Source organism: Eublepharis macularius, chromosome 9 (assembly GCF_028583425.1).
Source record: "Eublepharis macularius isolate TG4126 chromosome 9, MPM_Emac_v1.0, whole genome shotgun sequence".
In the NCBI taxonomy this organism is placed as follows: Eukaryota; Metazoa; Chordata; class Lepidosauria; order Squamata; family Eublepharidae; genus Eublepharis; species Eublepharis macularius.
Genome location: NC_072798.1, coordinates 20,996,195 through 21,019,296, shown reverse-complemented (window position 1 = coordinate 21,019,296; position 23,102 = coordinate 20,996,195). Strand labels below are relative to the sequence as shown.

Genomic DNA, 23,102 nt, shown 5'->3' with positions numbered 1-23,102 from the left:
GTTTACCTTTTGCTTTCATTGAAAAGGGATACTATAGAGATATTGAACCCTCTTGCATGGAAGGAGAGACCACAGTTTGTATTCAAGCTGCTGTGGCTGAAAAGCAGCCCATGTTTGTTTCTCAGCACTATTCATCCTGTTCCTTGAGCCATTCTTGCAACCAGGTGATGATCACATTGTTAGGCATCCATGTGAATTTGGAAGAATATGTTTCAATCAGTTGGTGGGTTTTATTGTGGCTGATTCCCCACCTGTGCTCCAACCTGAGCTAACATGGCTTTCTGATGGTGACCATTATATTGTGCAGGATACAAAGAAGTGCTTTGTTGGACAAATTCCTATAGTAACATGAAACCCATTCTTAAAGGAGTAATCATTCCACGAAGGGATACTGAATGATATGCCTTGTGGATGATGGACTACTTTGAATCTTATCACCAGTCACCCACAATCCACACATTAAGAATGCCAGTCACTGCTTTTTGAATGTGTGGATTGTTGTATTTGTTGTTGTTTGAAATTGTTGGTCACCTTTCTACAAAAACATCTGTTGCCAAGGCAACTCTCAGTAATAAATATATACAATATAAATAACAAAATAAATAAAAGATTAAAACCATTGCATAAACCATAACAATCAGCAAAACAGCAGCATTAAAAATGAAGACTTTTATTGCATTAACAGTAGCTTTATTTATATATGCCAGTTGGTGAAAATGCTTCTGAAAGAGTGTAGGGATGTTTCTTGGGCATGCCAGTAGCAAAACGGAAAAAGCCCTATTTATAACCAAATCTATTTTGTGGGTTTATGGATTGCAGCAATATCATCAAAAAAGTGTCACCAAATGGATCGCATTCGTAAATTGTAAATATGTAACGCTTGGAAAAATAATCTAGAAGAAGAAATTTAAATTTTCTCATTTACAGAAAATGGAAACTATTAAAAGTTGCATAGAAATGTTTCCTGGTACAACTTGCATAGCTGCAAGATCTTCTCATGGCATTAGACCAAAGCACAAAGTAGCATAACTCACAAGGGGTTATCACATGTGTAAGACTTCTCAGAAGGAAATTAGTCTCAGCAGATGTTGGTCATTTTCTTATAACTGAGGCAGCTGGTTCCAATATGTGGCTATGGTTGAACTTGGTAATGTTTTCAGTTCTACAGGGATTTGCGAGGATAATTATTGCTTATATTTGGCATGACTAGGTTGACAGAAGAATCAAAGTTGGAGGTCCAGCTTTGTGGTTCTGGGACACTGTAGTTCTTGATTGACTTACAGCGCAATCCTATGGCCGGCCCCAACGCCGACGCGGCTGCACTGGTGGTGTGGCGGCGCCGCCGGGCCGGATCCTGTGCCAGCAAAGTGTGGCCGCAGCGGCGCCCGCAGCGGCGCAGAGATGCAATTTTGGAGAACCAGAAAGTGTTGTGGGCGGGTTTGATCCACGGCCGCCGCCAGGCGCAGCCAAAGGGCGCTGTTCCTGACAAGCGTCAGGGGGAGGAGCCAGGAAAGGCGCAGCCTATGGGCAGCACGCGATCCCGGCCAGGCCCCAGAGCAGCAGGCAAACCGCGCCCATGCTGGCAGACTGCCTCGGCTCGTGTGTCGGGCGGGGCTCGCAGTCGGGAAGGAGAGGGGTGGGCGTAGTCTGAGAAGCCTTTCCCCCGTTTGCCCAATGTAGCACCAAGTCCCTGGCGGCCGCGTCCAGAGAGGTTGGCATGGGACTGGCAGGCGCCCTGCCATGAGGAATCCAGGGCAGCAGCCAGTCTCTGGCAGCAGGGGACAGCCCCCAAGTGGTGCCGAAGGGGAGGGCTGGCCTGAGGCCGCCACCAAGAGGCAGACACAGCGGGCCTGCCCCCTCGTCCCCATCCCAAGGCAAAGAACACAGACACCCATTGCACAGAAATCAGCCTTTATTATTATATCATCCCACCTCCCCCAGCAGACGTGAAGAAGGGGAGGCGTGTAGGAGAGCCGTCTGTGCAGCAAAACACCCCACCCCACCCCCAAGGCGGCAGCGGCGGTCACCGGCGAGGCCGGCGGCCGGACCCCCTTGGCCGTCCACGGGCCCGGCCTCTCGCACGCAACTGGGCCCGAGGGAGGGGTGCCTCTGGGGCGGGTGGAGCTGCTGCAGCGGGTGGGGCCGGAGGGTCGAGGATGGCGACGAGCCGCCCGAGCAGGGCTTCGGCACGGACTTGAGAGGCACACCCCACCCCTCCCAACAACCATGGCCTGTTGGCGTGGGAGGCTGGCAACTGCTCCACGGGATTGGATGCGAGGCAGGACGCCCTGGGGTGGAAGGTGTTGGAATGACCAATGGGGCTGCTGCAGACGCCCGAGGGGCTGGACCCACTCTGGGAGGCGGCCGCTCATGGGACTGTGTTGCTGGGGCTGCGGCTGCGATGGGGGCGACCCTCCCCAGGCGCGCGAGACCTCCTGCCCGGGATATGGCATCCACCTGCCACCACCCTGGATTCTCCATTGGTGGGGGCTAGGGTTCCAGCGAGCGGACCGTTTGCCCTGCCATCTCCCGCCACCTTGAAGCTGCAGCTCGCACCACCCTCTCCCTGGCTTATCGTGTGCCAGCTACTCTCCCCACCGGGGATCCCCGCTCACATGCCCCGCCCCAACCCTCTACCTGGCCATAGATACAGGGGGGTTAGCCGTGTTAGCCTGTGGTAGCGAATTCAAAAAGGGTCCCGTAGCACCTTTACAACTATCCAATTTTATTGTGGCACAGGCTTCTGAGAATCAAGTTCTCTTCGGCAGATGGGTGGTACAGACACTGGTCAAATACAGAGGAGGAGGGGGGGAGGAGGGAGGGAGGGGGCGGGGAGGCAAGACGGGGTGTGTCGGATACATTTGTGGCAATGTGCAGGTGGGGAGATGTGACGGGAGTGTTGGGGGAGGGGCGGAGGACGAAGTCAGACTCGCAGACACAGAAAACAGTTGTTGTACATCTCGTTTTATTGCACTGGAAAGAGCGGGCTTGCGTTTAGGCTGGCGAGGGAGCTGGAGCATTCCACACAGCCCTCCTTCCCGCTCGGAGGGGCGGGGCTGGGATGCAGGCCGCGGCGCGACGGTGCTTCCTGGGCTGCAGCCAACCGTCCGTCAGAGATGTTTGGGGAGGGCGGGGCGCGGGGGAGCAGCCATGCCCTGGATGTGCCTGTGGGGGAAAAAGACACGTGTGGGCTTTGCCTCATTCCACTGGCAAGGCAAGCCCCACACTCCGCCATCCGGGGGGGGGGTTGCACATGGTCGAGGGCAGCAGCTGATGCATGACGGTCTGGTGAGGATGCACTCGGCCTTGGCAAGCCTTTACCTTTAAGGGAGAGAATGAGCTGGTCACAACAAACACCTGGCCACATGTGGTTTTCGAGGCGCCTGCCTCTGAGGCAGCCAGGGGCGGCCATGGTTGCCCCCCACCCCTGCTGGGCCTCACCCAAAGCGGCAAGTGAGCGGGTGGGTTCAGGTGAATGGGCGGTTTGCGCTAATCTGCGGAATGCCCCCCCACCTCCTCCTTACCTGTCAGCGCTCCGTCGGTCATCACCAGGTGGGAGCGCCAGAGTCAGGGCACCTGCAAGGAAACGGGAGAGCATGCGGTTAATTTGCAAAGTGTCATTCCCTTCTGCCACGGAAGGGTTAGTTTGTTTGTGCTTAGTTAGAAGCAACTAGCATGCATCAGTTAGCTGTGGAGTCATTCTTTCTATCACGGTAGAAAGAGAGTTAGGCAGACATTTGCACCTCTTCCCCTTTATGCGAAGTTCCCCCAGTTTTTCGCAAAGTCCCCGGAGTGCATTCTGCGCCTGCCAATGTGAATGCCCTCAGCCCGTTTCGGTTTTCAAAGGGGCAATGCCACTCAGCAGACGGGCAGAGCCTCCGGCCGAGTGCTCACTTACCTGGGGGTTTGGGTGGCGCTGGCCGGATGTTTTGTAGGGCGCGGTCGCAGGTTATTGGGTGCAGAGAGGGGGGCTCGTCCACGCCGGGCGCGCATGCTGATTGGTCCCCGGGATAGTTCTCATCCTATGCTCCTTCGGGCCATAGGGGCGGGGCGAGGCGCTCAGAGAGGGGGCTGATTTTTCGCCGTTCCATGGACGCCTATGGGCTACGCCTTCTTTTTCCGTGGCGTAGCTTTTTTGCGCCGCTGTGGGCGTTCCCGCTTCTGGAGGAGCTTAGGGAGCGGACTAACTCTGACCCCGCCTTGCTCCCCGCCCCCCCCTGCGTCGGCGTAGGGCTCTACGCCACTTCTGCGCCGCCGCCCGGGCGCCTGTGGCTTGCACCGGTGCTGGCCCGCCGGCGGGCCAGCGCCACGTCCCAGCGCGGGCGGAAGGCCACTTACGCGGGCGTACGGGCTAGATGCGCCCTCGCAAGCCTTAGTTCGGTTCCTGTTCACTTTCCGTGCCCTTATTAGGATTGGGCTGCCCATGATTGAGTTAAATATATATTTCTCGCTTTTCTCCCTGACCAAAAGTAGCTTGAAGCCATAGAAAAATTACAATTTAAGCAATATAAGCATGTAAACAAAAACAACCAACTATATTTCGGACTAGTTCTGCATCCAGTGGGCTAGTTCATCCAAGGCCAAAGCAAGCAAGCCACGGGCCAAGAGCTCGTTTCCTCTTGCTCTTCACCTCTCACCAAATTGCTCGCATCTCTGGGCACACCCAAGCTTTATATCTGTAAATAGGGAGGGAAAACAAATGTTCAGCTCAGATGTTACCGCTGACAGGAATTCCCCCCCTCCAGTTTCCCCCTCACTCTTCTTTTGTATGGGATGTATCTTAGAGCATGCTTCAGAATTCAGTCCACTTGGCCACTAGAGATGGGCATGAAAAGAAAAAAAAACAGAACATGATGTTCGTTGTTTGTTGCCATCCACGAACAGGGACTCACGAACAACCACGAACATGGCCTTGTTCATGAAGATGTTTGTGGTTGGCTGTTTGTGGGGGCCAGCAGGCTCTCCTCCAGCCGTCATCCAAGTCAAGATTACTACTGCACCACTCCCAGAAACCTGACCTGAGCAGGCACCAGGAAAAGTACCAATAATAAATAATAGCTTGGCCCAGAGCCTGGCAGCAGCCCTGGAACTTGAAGGGGTAGATCCCTATCCCACCACACAAAAAGAAAATTCAAGCTCCAATGTACTCCCTCTATCAAAATGCCAATAGCAACTGTCTCTCCACTATCTGCAAAGTCAGAGCTGGGAACCCCCCTCCCCCTGGTCTTTGCTCCCTTGTAACAGACTTGAAAGGAAGACCTGCCTATCAAGCTAAATTGGGCTTAGATTGGGGTTTCCAGGGCAACAGCAGGAGTTCAGACAGAGTTCAGACAAGCCCTGCCTGAGTTGCCATGGGAATTGATTGCAGGTGCCAGACTGTCTGGCTTGACAGCAACTAACAGGAACGAAGGAGGCTTAACGACCACCTGTTCGTTTAGAATGGGGCCTCACGAACAGCTTGTTCGCGAACAGCAGATTGGGCTGTTTGTGGCTTTTTTTTGTTCGTATTGCTGTTCGTGCCCATCTCTATTGGCCGCACTGTTAACATTTATGTATATATTTATTTAAAATGTTTATTTCACACCTAATCTGCTTAGACTCAAGATGACTAATAGAGAAACTCCAGGTTGCAAGAAAACAAAACTTCATAATCCAGTTAATATAAAATTTCTGGAAGAAGTCATCTAGTGATATGGAGTGTGATGTTACCAGTATGCTGAAGATACCCAGCTTTATTTCTCCTTGTCATCAGATCCAGTGAAGCAGTGATGTCTCTGAATGTGTACTTGAAATCAGTAATGGATTGGATAAGGGTTAATAAATTTAAACAGTCCAGATTAGATGGATGATGACGGGAGACTCAGGGAGCAATCAGCGGCTGCTCTTCTCAGAAGCAAATCTCGTGGAGTTCAGTAAGATTTTCACAGGAAAGCACGCATAGGATTAAAGCCTCAGTGAGCCATTTGGCTGAGGAAATGCATGTTCTGAATAGGATTATAGTGTCCCTGAAGGGGCCATTAGTAGCTTTGGATTCTCCTGGATCCAGTGTTGTTTCTGGAATCTCAGGTAGCTTCTGTTGTCTGAGCTGCCTTTTTTGAGCTTCAGTTGATATGCCTGCTATGCCAGTTGGTGAAACACAGGGACCTGGTACTGTCCTTGTGTTTTGGAGATCTGCACTGTAATGTGCTGCATGTGAAGATAAGTCTGGAAATGACAGTTAATTCAAAATGCTGCTGCCTGTTTTCTGAAGGGAATAAGCAGAAGAATATTAGACCTGTTTTACATCAGTTCTATTGGTTATGTGCATGTTTCTTGGCTAGATTAGTAGTAAAACACAATACCATTCTGGATCTGAATTACTTTGAGGCTCATTTTCTCCTATATAAACCCTCCCACAATCTGTGATCTACCAATGGCACCATCATTTGTGGATGCAAGATTAGCACTGCCCTTTCAGAGACAATGCCTGGAGATTTGTGTGGCCTCGTTACTTGCCTTCTTTTAGAAGCAAGTAAACACGTTTTTGTTCTATCTGGCTTTTGGAAATGAGATCTTGATTAACTGAGATCTCTGCTGCTGCCTCTTATTTGTTTCAATTACCTTTTTGATAGCTTTTATTAGTTTTTAAATCTATATTGTACAAGTTCCATTTTTATTTTGGACGAGTGAGGCTTTTTTTGTAAACCAATTTGGGGGAAAAAGTTAAAATGATAAAAATGATGTACAGATAGAAATAAATAACATTTGTCTTAAAATGACGTGGGCTTGGAAAATCAAACTATTATCCGTAGTTTAGATGGAGAAGGTAGAGTAGCCAATGCTTCAGGCTCAAGACAATCTTGTTGTTTTTACTCAGATTTCTTTCTTGCCCTTAACATAAGGTCTCAAGATAGATCATGTTTTATCTTCACAACTGATACTGAAGCCCCCCCCCATTTCACTGCCTTGTTTACTGCCTGTCAAGAGCCCCCCCCCCCATGCAGTTTTTCAGTGTTGACTGTAACTGGGTCGAAGAGTTCACCATCCTTATTGGTGGAAGAAATAGCACTCTGTTACTGCTAGATGCCCCTTTTAAATCTATTTTTAACCTAAGAGATAGCAGAACAATGCCACAAAGCACTCCTTAATTTTCATGACAACATTATGTAGTCAAGGTTATGTGATGACATCTTAAACCAAACCAGGGAAAAAGGAACACTTCCTGTCTCCATTTCTGTGCTTTGGTTTAAAAATAGAAGGAAAACATGGTACCCAGCAGCTGGAGAAACAAAATAGTGGCAAGAAAGGCAAAATAAGTGAAGAGAGGCTTTTCACATACCTTGGAAGCCCTTATTTTGAATTTACTTTTGAATTGAATTTTAACTAACTAGTAATGAAACTTATATGTGAAATCTATAGCTGAACAGGGGTTTGAACCTGGATATCTAAAGTCAAAGCTTTAATCAGATGCAGCACAATTGGCAATTGTTCAGTGTTTGCTCAGGTATAAGAATGTTGAAAAAAAAAACCTATGATGGTCTCCTACTGCCAGCCAAACTACGTATTTTTTAATGAGATGGGTCTAGCTTCCCTGGAGTTAACCCATTGTTACTTCTACAAGTAGGATTGCCAGATGGTTTCAACAAAAATACTGGAAAAACTTGATAAAACTGTCAGCCATGTGGAGATCACATGACTTGGCATGTGGAGATCACGTGACTTGACAAGGCAGCCCACTGAGCAGGAGCCAGAGTAAGAGGCAGGCCACAAAGTGCCACCCCTGCTGTGTGTGCTTCACGCCACACCAGTGCTGGCAGGCAGATCCCAGGCCAGTCAGCAGTGGTTTAGTGATTCTTGGGACCTGGGCAAAATTCAAGAAAGCCCCACCACACACACACACCTTCTTTCTTTCCACATAACTCACTGATCTTAACCAACCTCTGATCTTAACCAGTCTCTGTGAGGATAAAATGGATTAGAGGAGAATGTTGTAAATCAGTTTGGGTCCCCATTGGTGAGAAAATTGGGGGTATAAATGAAGAAAATAAATGTTTACACAATTAAGACATAACCAAAGTCAACCCCTCCCATCCCACCCTCATCAACCCTGGAATCAAGATATCAGAGACTTCTGAGAGAAAGCTGCTGCCATTGACTGCCAAGGAAGGGAGGGAGGCAAGGGGAGGAATGGTAAAAACAAGACTAGTGCTCTGGGGTGAAAATCACCTCTCAAGAGATTTTGAGAACTACTGCACTGATTTTGGAACAATGACACCTCCCCTCCTACTGCTGTCTGGTCAGACAGGAATCTTACCATATTATAGGGCATGATGGGAATTTAAGTTATGTCTACTCCCAGAACTTACTTGGACTGTTCCCTCCATTTGTTTTTGAAGCTGCCTCCCACTGAGAGTGGTGGGAGCCGGAAGAGGTGGCCAGCTTGGAGGGAGTGCATGAGGTGGGGGTGGCAAAACAGCTCTGCAAGTGGCAATGGGAAAAGAAAAAACATAACGTAATTGAGCAAAAGTTAACTGCACACCTTGCAGCACAGGAGAGAGCCATGTGCCTTGCAGCACAGGGGGGAGCCAGCTACAGTTTGCCTTCCACCAGCCCACCCTCCACAGGTAAACCATATGATTTGATTTCTTATTTTGCTCCTTTATTTTCTTACTTCCATTCTATTTTAACTGTTGAGCCCCTACCCCCTGTGTTCTCTTGGAACTGCCTGTTTCTTGGAACTTGTAATTAGAAAATAGCAGACATTTGTATGTCCAGTCTTTTCTCAATTTATTTTCTGGACAGCAAGCACAAATACCAGACTGTCTAGTTCAAAACCGGACATCTGGCAATCCTAGTTACAGGGAATACCACTTTAAAGCCTGCAGGAGCTGATTTGACTCAGGTCAGTGGCATGAGGGAGGAAGGGGCTTCCCCATGCCCCACGTCCTGCAGGCATTAAAAGAAACATTCCCTGTAGCTGCTGGAACCCAGATCCAGCAGGTTAAAAGAAGTATTGTGTAGTTTGTCTCTAACACCCACAGCATACATTACCAGGGTCCTCTCTGAATGTGATAGAGAAGACAACAAAAAGGGGAGAAAAACAACAACCCTGCAAACCAAGGGTAACCAAAGAGGTTGGAACAACAGAAAAGAATAGTTGGAAATGACTACAAATCTGAATTAAAAACATCAGTATAAATTTTAATGAGCAGTACATAAATTAGATTAAAAATATCATATGGTTCTACATATAAATACTAAAACGTAAGCATATAAATAAAACCACTAATATACAGATATAATCATATAACTCATTGCCATATGTACAAAACCAATGAAACCAGATGCGTTTCGGCCCAAAGGCTTTCCTCAGTGGTATGAAAATATCACAGATAGTACCCCATCAATAAAATATATAAATTAAATTATGTCAATTAAATACATTATGTAAATTATATAAATTAAACATACATGACCTAGCACAAAATTAATACTGAGATGAAATTGAAAATGCATTTTTAATTAAACTTTATACCGGTGTCAGATTTTTAGTCATTTTCAAAATTTTTATTTTTTTTTGTCATTGCAACAAAGTTACCCCCTCTCTGAAAGTGACATAGCGAAATTGGTCTCTTTTTTGATCAGGAGAAGAGAGGAAATATTTGCTGTTATGTTGCTAATGTAATTGGAATGTAATAGGAATATAAAGAAATAAACAGAATATTAGAAAGGATTTGAAAGGCTCTCTCATCTAGCCACCAGCACAATTGTCTACAATGAGTGAAAAAATGTTTCAGACATTTAGGAGCTAACGCAAAAGAGGTTGCAGGGGCTGCACAGGAATGAAAAAATGTTTTAAATGCCATCTGGGATTTTTCCAGTTCTGAATTAAGCATTGTTAAAATGTCCAGAAGGCAGTTCCACAACATTGTTGACTGGCACTTCTGATCCTATAGTCCAGTTCCAAATTCATGTGTATAGAGATTTTTAGGAAGTTCTTTTTTGTTGCCATTGGTCACAGAGTGTCTTTTGCTTTTACACACACCCATCCATCCATCTATTGTTTTTAAGCTTTTCCCTACAGACATACACATACTCTTTCTGTCTCTCTCTTGCTCTCTTTCTTTATTAGAATATTTTGAGGCAATCTAATCTCCTCACTTCCATCACAAGACCATAGATTTGAGGTAGACAGATAAATACCAACTAGAGAGAACACCACTTGTCACAAAGGGAGCCTAAAAGCTGGGCTGGTTGCCAGGTACTCAGGGACAATTTTGTATTGAGGACTGTCTCTTGATTTATGCTAGTCTTTGTTGTCATCTAAATGACTGCCAAGAAATAAAAACAGAAAATAAAAATGAAGTGAAATGTCCTTATAAGGACATCTTGATTTTTTAAAAAAATCACTGTGTGTGTGTGTGTGTGTGTGTGTGTGTGTGTGTGTGTGTATATATATATATATATATATATATATATATATATATATATATATTTTGTCTTTGGTAGAATAAATGAATATGGGATTCTAAGTGTTGTCTGAAATAAAGTGTTCCTGAATGTCAGAATGAAAGCTAAGAGAAATTCTAATTTGGGAGATTAAGAGTATAATCCTAAACAGAGTTACTCCAATCTAAACTCATTGAAATCATGGGTTTAGACTGGAATAACTCTGCTCAGGATTGCCCCGTACTTGTATACTACTGTCCCTCAAGAGCAACATTTCAGTGAGAGTTTCAGGCTACAGCAGGACAGAGAGGTGAGAAAGTCCCATCAGCTGGTGGAGTTCCTTTCCATCGGTGGAAATTACCATTGGATTCAACCCAATATTTAATCTTATTACAGTCCTTGCGGTACATAAGATCATTCAAGTCTTCCCAGTTTATTTCGTGGCTCAGCAGAGTTTTAAACACAGTCCTCCCAAATTGTCCAACAAGCAGTCAATATTAGGGCAGAACTATGTACGCAAAGGAAAAAGGGGTGTTGTTGAAAAATAGCAATTTCTTCCCCACAAAAAGTGCTACCTTACTGGAAAAGACGTGGATTTCCTGCAAAAAAGGAAATCAAAAAAGATCATCTGGGAAAAGTCTCAAGGTTTAAAGAGACCCTGGGTATGCAAGTTGATGTCTACAATAAGAATAAATTGGCAGAATGTATCTGACAAAACATAGTGGGAAAATGTTATATTCCTTTGAAAAGACTGTCAGCTCTAAATAGTAATGGTTGGAGTGATGGAATACCCTTAATTCCTGTCTAAGAGGAATGATCTTATTTTCCAATTTCCCATCCAACCATGCCACTGGCACTTGAAAGGTCAGACCTCCTAGAAGTGTTTAATGGCTCCAGTTTATCTTGGAGATTCTCAAGCTCAATGGCTGTCTTTTCCCCTTCCATTCACATACATAGTGTTCAGGTTCCGTGCATGTAAAAATTATTGGCTTTTTTCAAAATATGATGTACTAAGCACACATGTTTACATAGCACTGGGGTGGAGCACAACCTACAACTCCCTTCTACTAACTGAGAAATCTTGCTGTCATGAGAAGATTCCTTGCTCCAGAGCAAAGACTCCTGCATCCAAAGTGAGATTCAGTGGAAGGGAGTCATAGGACCGAACCCAATATTAGCCTAGTAGTTTTAGTACTAGTGTTCAAGGGGAAACTATGAATTCCAACCTGAATGTGTGAAACAAATACTTAGCTGAGGAATACTTAAAAATTCTAATCAGTATATGATTTGTAGTGCTTATTTTTGACTCTTTCTTATCCAGTTTAGAGAACCTGTATACTGATGGAAACAGCCTCATTCATGAAGAAACAAGGTTAGAATACATATATTTTAGCAAATTGGATCCTGATACAGAACTGATCTTAAAAAAAATTACTGCCAAAATATGTTGAAGGGCTGCTGCTCTACTCCATCCTGCTAGATCATTTGAAATCAGATAGCTGGTCAGATAGCTATCCATATGTTGGGAAAGACGATTCCATCTGGATTGCTCACTACTAGTTCACATAGATTGGTAGACAGGCTTAGAGAAAAGAACAACTGTTGCACAATGATACCTTCACCCAAGAAAGTACATCTTTAATAAAGAATGTATTTCCTCCCCACCATCATGGTGTTTGATATACACTTATACCTGTATGGATTGGGAGTTTGGGATGCTACTGAATCAGAGTGCCTAACCCTCTTCTCCTTTGCAAGAGCATTAGGATCTGCAATAAGAGCTTTCATTCTGGTATGTTTGTACTAAAATGGAAATATGAGGAATAGCTATCCTGAAATACTGGAACAATGAGACATGAAAATTCCCTGTTCAAAAGCACACCACCAGAATTCCGTGGTTTTATTATTGTTGTATAAACTGTAAGTCTTGAGAATATAGGCCAAATATGGATAATAAGAACTGAATGAACATTCGGTGTGTTTGCTACCAAAGGATCAGTTCAGAAATGCCCTACCATGATTTCAACAGATTTAGGCTGTTGTATTTTCTTTGCTTTTTCACACTTACAAATGAAATTGACAAGTTTTCAATCATGTTTGTTTCAAAATTCTTCTACCCTGCCTTTACACTGAAAAGCTTTCAAGACACTTTGTATTTGACTGGCTTGTAATATTAATGTATATCCCACATTTGCTACAATATATCAAATTTCTCTTAAGAATTCTCTCTCACATTAACAGTGTTCATATTTAAACCACCCCCCCCCCAAGAGGGAGACTCAAATCTGGTACTTACACAAGCATAATAATGCTAATAATAACTATTGCTAGTACTACATTAAGTGCCTACATAACAGCAATATGCTGTATAGAAATAAATTCATAGTCAGACTCTGCCATCAGACTTTTAATATAATGGCACAGCATGATAAAACAGGGGAAGAGGTAAAAGGAGGCAAAGCCTGTGAGAACAAATATGATTTAAAAAATATCATACATGGCTGAACTAATTTGGAGGGGAAATCGGATGGGTGGTACAGTTCTGTGCAGAAGAAAAATGGTAAGATGCCGGAGCCACTTTTCATTGAAAGGCAGGCAAATCAAGCTGATTTTGTAGTACATGGCCTTGTTTTCCTCCCATCGACATCTATGGACAAGTTACGTAAAACTGAGGTTCTTAAACAGCAGCACAAACTTCATGGGACTTGCAATCCCCAAAACATGATTCCTAACCTCAGCCCTAGATTCATAGTAACTTATCCCAACCAGAGTAATCATTCACATTTTATTTTCAATTTATTCAAATAATGAGCAGCCAATTTTGTCTGATGGAGGCAGGAAAAAAACAATTTATTTTGGCTTTAATCAATGGAAAAGGGGAAAAATCATGTAACTATAAATCATAATAAAATAAATGGATGAGATGCTAATTGCTTCACCATGCCTGCCTCCTCTCCTATTGTTGGAATAGGCCAAATTGATTTAACATGCCATCCCTTGTTTAGCGGTTACATTTGCATAAGTGGCGACTACTGTCATTTAAAAAAGAAGGTCCTGAAGCATGGAGAAGGAGAAGCTGAAATAAAAATATTTCATATTTACCAAATTTGTGAGCTATTCATTTATGGTTTGCAACAATTCCTCTATCGTTTTCATAATAATCAGTGTAATGGTTTAAAGAAAAGCCATTGAGTTTTAATAAGAATGCTGAAGGTACTAATTAGGCACTTGACATTGTTTTAATAATCTTTCATAATTTATGGGACAGAGAGAAACTCATGAAAACATTGATTGACTCCCTGGAGTTGTAGGTTTCTGTTGAGTGATTCAATAGACCTGTCCTGCCTACTGCTGGAACAAATAAATCAAGTGTAAACTATTGCATTTTCAACTGAATTATGTAAATAAGGCTCCTTGTGTGATGAGAATGGATGGTTAAGCAATTGCTGCCCTTGCCCCTCTTGGTTACTTAAATCTGCTAGGGGATTGGTGGACTGGGAGACAATAAATGCCTCCCTGAGAGAGGAGGTGGTCACTCCTGCATTGAAGTAGGCAGTGACATGTCCACTGTTAAAGAAACCTACTCTGGACCCTGGAGAGTACCATTCTCAAATGCACCATTCTTGAGCAACGTGATTGAATGAGTAATGACTGGCCAGCTCCAGGGATTCCTGAATGAGGTGGATTGCTTGGCTCCATTCCAGTCTGGTTTCAGACCTTGTCATGGGACTGAAATAGCCTTGGTAGCTCTGACGGATGACATGTATCAGGAGATGGACAGGTAGTGTGTGACCATGTTAATTCTCCTGGACCTCTCAGTGGCTGTTGATACCATTAATCATGGTATCCTTTTGGACTGCCTTTCAGGAACTATCCTGTAGTGATTCCAGTCCTACCTTGAAGGTAGGTTTCAGAATGTGCTGCTGTGGTACTGCCACTCTGGCCCTTTGCCTCTGGTGTATGGGATACCCCAAGGTTCTATCTTGTCCCTCATACTTTTCAATGTTCATGTAAAGCTTCTGGGAGAGGTCATCTGGAGATTTGGGCTGAGTTGCCACCAATATGCAGATGACTCTCAGCTCTTATACTGCCACCAGGTTCCAGGGAGGCTGGGAAACTCTGAACAGGTGCCTGGAGGCAGTTTCGAAGTGGATGAGGGCTAATAAGCTTAATCTCAACAATATGGAGGTGCTGCTGATGGAGGGGAAGGCCTGACTCAGGAAATGGGCTATCTCCTTTTCTATATAGGGTTGCACCCCCCCCTAAAGAAGCAGGTTCATAGCTTGGGGGTGCTGCTGAACCTGAGCTTCTTATTGGATATATAGATGGCAGCGGTTAGTAGGGGAGCCTTTTACCTGCTTGGGCTGATGAGCCTGCTGTAGCCTTTCCTGGGCAGGAAAGATCTTACCACTTGTAACACATGCATTGTTAACATCTGTATTAGATTACTGCAATGTGCTCTATGTGGGGCTGCACTTGAAGACCGCCCAGAAGCTACAGTTGGTACTGAATACTGCAGCCAGAATACTGACTGGAGTGGATTATAGGGACCATATCATTCCAGTTTTATTTCATCTGCACTCACTCTCAACTTGTTTTTGGGTCCAGTTCAAGTGCTTGGAGTCAGCATACCTTAAAGCAGGGGTCCCCAGCATGGTGCCCACAATTGTGCCTGTTGACATCTTTCCCTGTGCCCTCCAAGTGTTTTTAGAAAGTGGGTGGTACCAGGTGGGGATTTTGCCCAGCAGAGCCTCTGATTGGCCATTGGAGATTTGATTGGCTGTGCAAATTTTTAAAAACACAAAAATTTGAGTTAAAGCCAACATCAATTCAGCAATTCAGTCACATAGTCAACCAAATACATAGATTTATCCATTAGCCATAACAGTGGATAGTTTGGCTTTAGCCTTTATTGCTCTTGCAACAAATTTTGCTGTTTGTATCACTATCCATTTACTTTTGTTGGTAAGTAACATAGTTAATCTATCATTATCTGCTATCCCTGGATACTGTAATAAAACATTCCCAAGATATCTTGCACATTCTAATGCAAATCTTGGGCAATAAAAGACCACATGGCTGAGTTTCTCAATAGAATTCTGATCGCAAGTACAGACATGTTTTTTTAAATGGGATTGCGTTGCAGCAGCCTCTTACCATCGCCAATTGTAAGGTATCTAGTTGTGCTTTGGTAAATGCTCTCCTATATAAGGGGTTATTGCCCACTACTGTTTCTGGCAAATTGGTTTTTTCCAACATATGGTGTACTTCAGGATTTAAAGTTGCAAAGTCTTCATCATAAAAATAAATGACAAGATCTTAGCCTTCCTTCCCCCTCTCCCATCCTTTGCATACACTTTGCCTTACTGCATATTTCTTCCCCAAGTAAGCTCTAATCTTAGCTTTCCCTTCAGTGACTGGAAATTTGCTCAACCATGAAACAGAAAGAATGAACTGGATAGTCCCCATGATGGGTGCGGAAGGAATTCCATGGACCCCCTTGAACATCTGAGCTTGGAACATGTTCATTTTCCCTACAGAAGAAAACATGAAAAATTAAACAAAGTACTGCAATGCTACTACCCTGATTTGCATTACAAAATGTTGGTGTGGCAAGAGAGGAGGAGCCTGAAGAATGATTCAGAGTAGATCAAATAAGCAATAAGTCACCTTTTAGTATTGCTGTGAGTCATTGCCCCAAAGACTTTCTGTCCTGATGGTGCAGTGGATGAAAGTAGAGAGACTCCTCCATCTTTTCTCCATGCACAAGAAGTCATCTGGAAGAGCTATATAGTTGGCAGAGAAGGGACATGAGCACATCTTTCTCTTTGGAAGATTTGGCACACTTCCGGCTACACTAGGTAAAATTAATTGGCTAAATGCAGATAGCTTGTAGTTGCTGCCAGCATAAGAGGGAACGTTTTTTGCATGATTTAGTGGCTAAATATTCTATACAGTGCAATGAGAAGGATCAATAGTGGAAGCATTTAACTTTTGTAAAGATTTTTTTTTAAAATGGTTGAGGCATCATAAATGTTTCTTTGTAACCTTCTTGAATGTAGGTATCTGTGAAATAAGGATTACTCAGAGGACTGTCAAAATGGAGACCAGCTGGATTTACGTTCCTAAAGTTCAGCCAAAGACTAGTGCCTGTTGGCTCTATGCTAAGCCTTAGCACAGCACTTCACAATTTTTTGGCTTGCTGTTTCTACCCTGAAATACCGTATCACTTACTCACTTTTGAGCTACTGCTGTTTCAAAGTGTGTTCATTCTGTCTTCATAAAAACGCTGTCTCTCTTTGAGCATAGTTACAACTTTATTTGAATAGCTTTTTCACAGCCTGGGCCTTCTCTTCCTCTGCCTTGGGTCCATCTAAGGAGAAACAGAAAGTGGGTGTCACTCTTGCCTGATTCCTGGCAGCTCTCAGGAACATAACCATTTTTCCATATTGCTACAACTGTCATTTGCCTTTTTCTGTTCCTTGTGGGAAAATGCAAAATGGGAGGCAGACTGTCACTGGAGGCAGACAGTTTTTAGGAGACTGAAAAGACTGAGGCATTGTAGCTTTGGGTGCACATGCCTTTTTTTTTTTTGCCTCACAGCTTTACAAACACTTGCAAAATCTGTTTGCTATCCCAGTCGGAATGAAGAGGCAGACACAGGATTTGGAACTAAAGGGCCACTTTATTAATATAACATCAACCATTAAATATGGCAAAGGCAAACTAGCGGTACAGGTCAAGCCACGGGGTCACCCCTGGACCACCGCCTTGACCTGTCTGGGTGAGCCTCACAGCCCCAGGTAGGAGCCGTCCATGTAATGGCTTTTCCCCAGCCAGCCAGCCAAAATGGTTTCTCCCTTCAAGCTCCTAAAGCCTCAGCCGTACAGCATGAGGGAAGGACTTGTGCATGGGGTTCACTGCAGGCAGTCTCCAGGTGGTGGAAGCTGTCACAAGCATACCATCCACTCCTGGTAGACCCCATTTCCCCACCAATGGGGAATTGTCAAGGGGTGCTCACCGGCCCACTCCCTATCCCCAAACTCTCTCCTGCCAGTGACTTACAACGATGCACCACCATTGCCAATTACCTCAAACCTCTGCCTGCAGTGCAAAGTAGGCGGAAAACCACCTCTCCTACCTTGCCAATATGGGGAGAGGAGAAAAAAAATCCTACCTGGTTCTGGGAACAGCAGCTGGCTAATCCTGCACTACTACAGGGTGAGGTGGGTGGGCCGAGCATGCAGAGCAACTGCCAGCCAGGAGGGCGGAGCCACCTTCTGAAAGCTCTGTCTCCACACACACCCCAGCCATATCCCCATATGCCTGGGAGATGCCTCTGCCTGCTTCTCCTTCCGAGGTGGCAAAGTACGGTCCCCGGCTCAAGCCACTGTGCGGCAGCCGGGAGTACCCCATTGTTAGTGTCCATAGTGTCATCATGCATGGACACCACATGGTATAATGCCTGTAGCAGATCACTTTTGTCCATATGAAAATATTTATTTATTTATTTATTTTTTCAATTTATATACTGCCCATCCCCAGGGGCTCTGGGCGGTGAACAGTTAAAATTGATAAAAACAAAAACTAAAATCAATATACAAATAATAAAACAAATTAACAAGGTGCAGTGGTGGGGAGAACCTTCCCCACCCCAAAGGTGGGAGGCCGACATGGCACCGCCCCCTTCATTCACCAAACGCCTGGCGGAACAGCTCTGTCTTACAGGCCCAGCGGAACGATAACATGTCCCGCTGGGCCCGGGTTTCCATTGACAGAGTGTTCCACCAGGCTGGGGCCAGGACTGAAAAGGCCCTGGCCCTGGTTGAAGCGAGGCAGGCTTCCTTAGGGCCGGGGACCACAAGTAAATATTTATTCGCTGATCGAAGCGATCTCCGGGGAACGTACAGGGAGAGGCGGTCCTGAAGATATGCCGGTCCCAACCCACTCAGGGCTTTAAAGGTAAGAACCAACACTTTGAACCTGATTCGGAATTCAACCGGAAGCCAGTGCAGCTGGTGCAGGACAGGTGTGATGTGTGACTGGTAAGGTATACCAGTCAGGACCCGTGCCGCCGCATTCTGGACCAGTTGTAGTTTCCGGATCAGGCCCAGGGGTAGCCCAGCGTAGAGTGAGTTACAGTAATCTAGCCTGGAGGTGACCGTTGCATGGATCACTGTAGCCAGGTCCTGGGGCGTCAGGTAGGGGGCAAATTGCCTGATCTGACGAAGATGGAAAAATGCAGACTTGGCAACTGCCGTGACCTGGGCCTCCATCGATAGGGAGGCATCCAGTAGCACACCCAGACTCTTTACCACTGGCAAAGTTGCCAGTGGTGTCCCATCCAGGGCGGGGAGCTGGATCGCAACATCTGGCAGCCCCCGTCCCAGCTGCAGGACCTCCGTCTTCACTGGGTTCAATTTCAGCCTGCTCTGTTTCAACCATGCCGTCACAGCCTCCAAAGCTCTGGCCAGATTGTCTGGGGTCGTGTCTGGCCGGCCGTCCATCAACAGAAAAAGTTGGGTGTCATCCGCGTATTGATGACAACCCAGCCCAAACCTCCGCACCAACTGGGCGAGGGGGCGCATATAGATGTTAAATAACATCGGGGAGAGTATCGCCCCTTGGGGAACCCCGCACACCAAAGGGTGACGGGGCGATAGATCTCCCCCGAGCGCCACCCTCTGTCTCCGACCCTGGAGAAAGGAGACCAGCCACTGTATTATTATTTTTCTGCAGCCACAAAGATCTTCTGTTTGTTACAAGGAACTGACTTTAAAAATATGTATTCCACAATAACCTGTAATTTAATTGAGTTCAAAAAATTTTGCATAGAAGAAAATTTGAGGCCTGGGAAGCCTGGTTTTCCTTGGGGAGGGGGTTTTGTTGCTCAAGAAGAAATAGATCGTCGTCGTCCTTCTGTGCAGCCCCACATTGGGGACTGCGCAGGCGCAGGCCAGCCGCGGAGAAGATTCTTTTAGCTTCTAGAAATGTGACGGGGACGTTCGGGCCCACCGCGCATGCGCGCCGGTGTTCCCGCCAATTTTGAAGTACAAGTACCCGAACGTCCCCGGCATTCCCTCAGTTCCTTTTTCGCCGCCGTTCGAAAAGGTTCTTTAGCTGTCGCTCGTGTCTTCGGACTGTTCGTCGCTTGTGAGTTATCGCTTCATCTTCTGGGACACGTCTCCACCATGTCCCATTCCTCTCTATTTAAAGAATGCCAGCAATGTGGCACTAAAATGACCCACTCGGACGGTCATGACCTGTGCCTTATCTGTTTGGGCGAGGGGCACGTCGTGGAGCGCTGTAAGTTCTGCATGGCCTTCACCCCGAAGGCGCGGAACGACCGCAAGGCCAGGCTCCGAGCCTTCCTTTGGGACGCCAACCTTCTGCCGCCCAAACCGTCTGGATCGTCCGGGAGCAAGCCCAGCTCTGTCGCTCCCTCGCCGGCTCCGCGTAAGTCGCCGGAACCGCTCCCCTCGGATCCGAAGGGCCCGCCCGTTCCGGAGAGCTCGACCGCCTCCGGTTCCGTGAGTGTTCCGTCCAGTCGGAAGGCGAAGAAACGCGCTTCGTCGAAGCCTTCTTCCAAGCCTTTGGCCACTGCGGCTTCTTCGGAGCCCCCGCCAAAAAAGGCAAAGGCCAAGTCGAAAGCCAAGGGCCGTGCTTCATCGCCGGCCCCGACATCGTTGGCTGGTTCGCCTCCCAGATCGGCCCCTCCTGCTGAGGACGTCAGGAGTCTCCTGCACACCCCTTCGCCTCCTCGTACGCCTCCTCCGGTGGTTCCGGACGACTATGAATCGTTCCCCTGTTTTTCGGAACCGTTCCAGGAGTTTGAACGCTCCCTGCCATCTGCTCCGGTCCCGTCGGAGGCCTCCGTTCCGGCGCAGCCACTCTTGTCGGTTCCGACACCGTTTCACCGATCCGTTCCAGTGCCTGCTACTCTACCTCCTTGGCAGCCTGTCCCGGGCTTTGGGAACGTGGCCTCCTGGCAAGATTTCGTGGCTTGGATCCAGCAGTCCGCCCCCTTCCTGCCTGGCCCTTCGGCGCCCTTGACCTCGGTTCCGGCGCCGTCGACTCTGCCACTTGCTCCGCCTGCTGCCCGGCCGCATCGCCATCTTTCGGCTCCCGAGCCTCGTACAACGGTTCCGACGGAGCACCCTTCGGTTCCGACGCACGCCCCGGCGGTTTTCTCTGACTCCGAGGATGAAGAGGGCCTGGTGTCTCCATCAGAGTACTCCTCGGACGCAGCTTCCGACCCTTCCCCTGATGATGCTGTGGGGGAGCTCCGTTCGTCGTCTCCTAATGACGACTACAGAGTGTTCGCGGAGCAGCTAGTCCGGATGGCCGCGGCACTGGAGCTGGATGTCGCCTCTTCCACCTCGAAGCCAAAGAGCAAGCTGCTGGAGCCGCTGTACTCTGGCTCTCCTGCCTCGGTGGCGTTTCCCCCTGTCGAGGATCTCGTCGACAATGCCCTCGCGCTCTGGCAGACCCCTGCTTCCGTTCCGCCTACGGCCAAGAAGGTCGAGAAATATTATCGGCTCAAGCAGGAGGATTGCCCTTACCTCTTCACCCATCCGAAACCCTCTTCCATCGTGGCCGAGGAGGGTCAAGCTCGGTTCCGACGCGGTTCCTCGTCGGCTCCGTCGGATCGGGAGGGCAGAAAGCTAGATGGCATTGGTCGGAAGGTGTATTCTTCGGCTTCCCTGGGGTTCCGTATCGCCAATTTCCAAGTGATAATGGGCTCCTACAATCTCTTCTTGTGGAAGCGTCTATCCTCCTACCTCTCTGACCTTCCCGACGATCGCCGTGCCTTGGTCAAGGCTCTCCAGGCCGAGGCATTCCGGTTGTCAAAGCAACAGATGACAGCTGGCAAGGACGCCGCCGACTCTGCTGCACGTGCGATGGCATCCTCCGTGCTCTTGCGTCGGCACGCCTGGCTTCGATCTACGGCCCTGCCCCCCGAGAAGAAGGCCAAGGTCGAGGATTTCCCGTTTGAGGGTCCCCAGCTCTTCTCAGAGAAAACGGATGAGTCCCTTTCCCTCATGAAAAAGAACCAGCAGACGGCCAAGTCCCTCGGGGTTGCGCCTTCGGTTCCGCAGACGGGTCCGAGATATCGGTACGGCAGGTTCCGGTCCTATCAGTCACCCTACCAGCAGTTCCAACAGCGCCAAGGAAGGTTCTCCTCCGGTCAATCCTATGGCCACCGTTCCTACTCTGGCCAGCAGCGCCACTCTTCGAGACGCTCCGGCCGGTCCAAGGGACGACATCAGCCTCCCTCGCCCAAGCCCTCGACTTCGGCGCAAAAGCCCACGGTCTTTTGACTAGACCAGGACGCTTCCCAGTTGGCCTGCAAGGACACTGTTAATATCTTGTTCTTGGACAGGCTACGGCCTTTCTTGCCCCATTGGCGACTCATTACTACGGATAACTGGGTCCTCTCTATTGTGGCCCGTGGTTATAAGTTATCGTTTACCACTGCACCCCCTCTTTCGCACCCCCCTCGTTGTGCTTCTTGTTGTAATGTTGTGTTACAATATAATGTTTTGGAGTTGGTTAACAAAGGTGCTGTCCGGGTGGTCGATGTCTCTGCTTCCCCTTGGGGATTTTATTCGAGATACTTTCTTGTGGATAAGAAAGATGGGGGGTCTCGTCCCATTTTGGACCTTCGGGCCCTTAATACTTACTTGAAGGTGGAAAAGTTTAGGATGCTTACTCTGTCACGAGTATTGGAACTCTTGGAGTCAGGCGTCTGGATGGCCATTTTGGATCTCAAAGACGCCTACTTCCACATTTCCATCTTTGAGGGTCACAGAAAATACCTCCGTTTTACCTGTGGAGGCACTGTCTATGAGTACACAGCCTTGCCCTTTGGCCTGGCCTCGGCGCCCAGGGTGTTCACTAAATGTATGGCCACCGTGGTGGCACATTTACGGTCTAGTGGCTGTTTTGTCTATCCATATTTGGATGATTGGCTCCTGGTGGGTCCCTCCTCTGATTCACTCCGGGCCTCTATCGCCCTCACCTTGTCCGTGCTAGACGGCCTGGGGCTAGTGGTCAATTTGGGGAAGTCTGTGTTGTCCCCAGGTACGAGCATTAGGTTCATCGGGGTCCACTTTGACTCTCTGCTGGGCCGGGCTTATCTACCCCCGGACCGCTTGAGCAGGCTGTCCTGCCTGGCCCGCCACTTCGTGCATAACCGGTTCCAAACTGCCCTCCTGATTCAAACCTTGTTGGGCCTCATGGCCTCCTCCACAGGGGTGGTGTGTTTTGCACGCCTGCACATGCGGCCTCTGCAAAACTGGTTTGTTTGGGTTTTCAACCCCCTCGCTATGAGTCAACACCGTGGGTTTTCCATCCCGAGGGTGATACAGCGGTCCTTGGTGTGGTGGACTGTCCCTGAGAATTTGTCCAAGGGTTGTCCTTGTGGTCCCTTTCTGCCGGAGGTCACCGTCTTTACGGACGCTTCCACTCTAGGCTGGGGAGGGCGTTGTGGGCGCCTGTCTGCTCAGGGTGTTTGGTCCTCCCTTGAGGTGAACATGCACATTAACCTCTTAGAGCTTAGAGCGATCCGTTACTCCCTTGCTTCTTTTGCAGATGTCATTCGGAACAAGAGGGTGCAGGTCCTGTCGGACAATACCACAGCCTGTTACTATCTCAACAAGCAGGGAGGAACG

General features: G+C 47.4%; 1 protein-coding gene and 1 long non-coding RNA gene across 3 annotated transcripts in view; one reads left to right on the top strand and one right to left on the bottom strand.

The window, feature by feature from the left end:
• Positions 1-23,102, top strand: part of CACNA1C (calcium voltage-gated channel subunit alpha1 C) — a 681,102-nt gene that overhangs the window by 78,223 nt on the left and 579,777 nt on the right. The window lies entirely within an intron of this gene.
• LOC129335463 (uncharacterized) lies at positions 2,949-3,949 on the bottom strand. 2 transcript variants are annotated; one of them, XR_008597614.1, is made up of 3 exons: positions 3,899-3,949; positions 3,525-3,576; positions 2,949-3,165 (listed from the first exon to the last, which is right to left on the bottom strand). It is a non-coding gene; the product is annotated as an uncharacterized LOC129335463 (long non-coding RNA). The 2 variants fall into 2 exon arrangements; XR_008597613.1 differs by lacking the exon at positions 3,899-3,949 and having other exon boundaries at positions 3,525-3,783.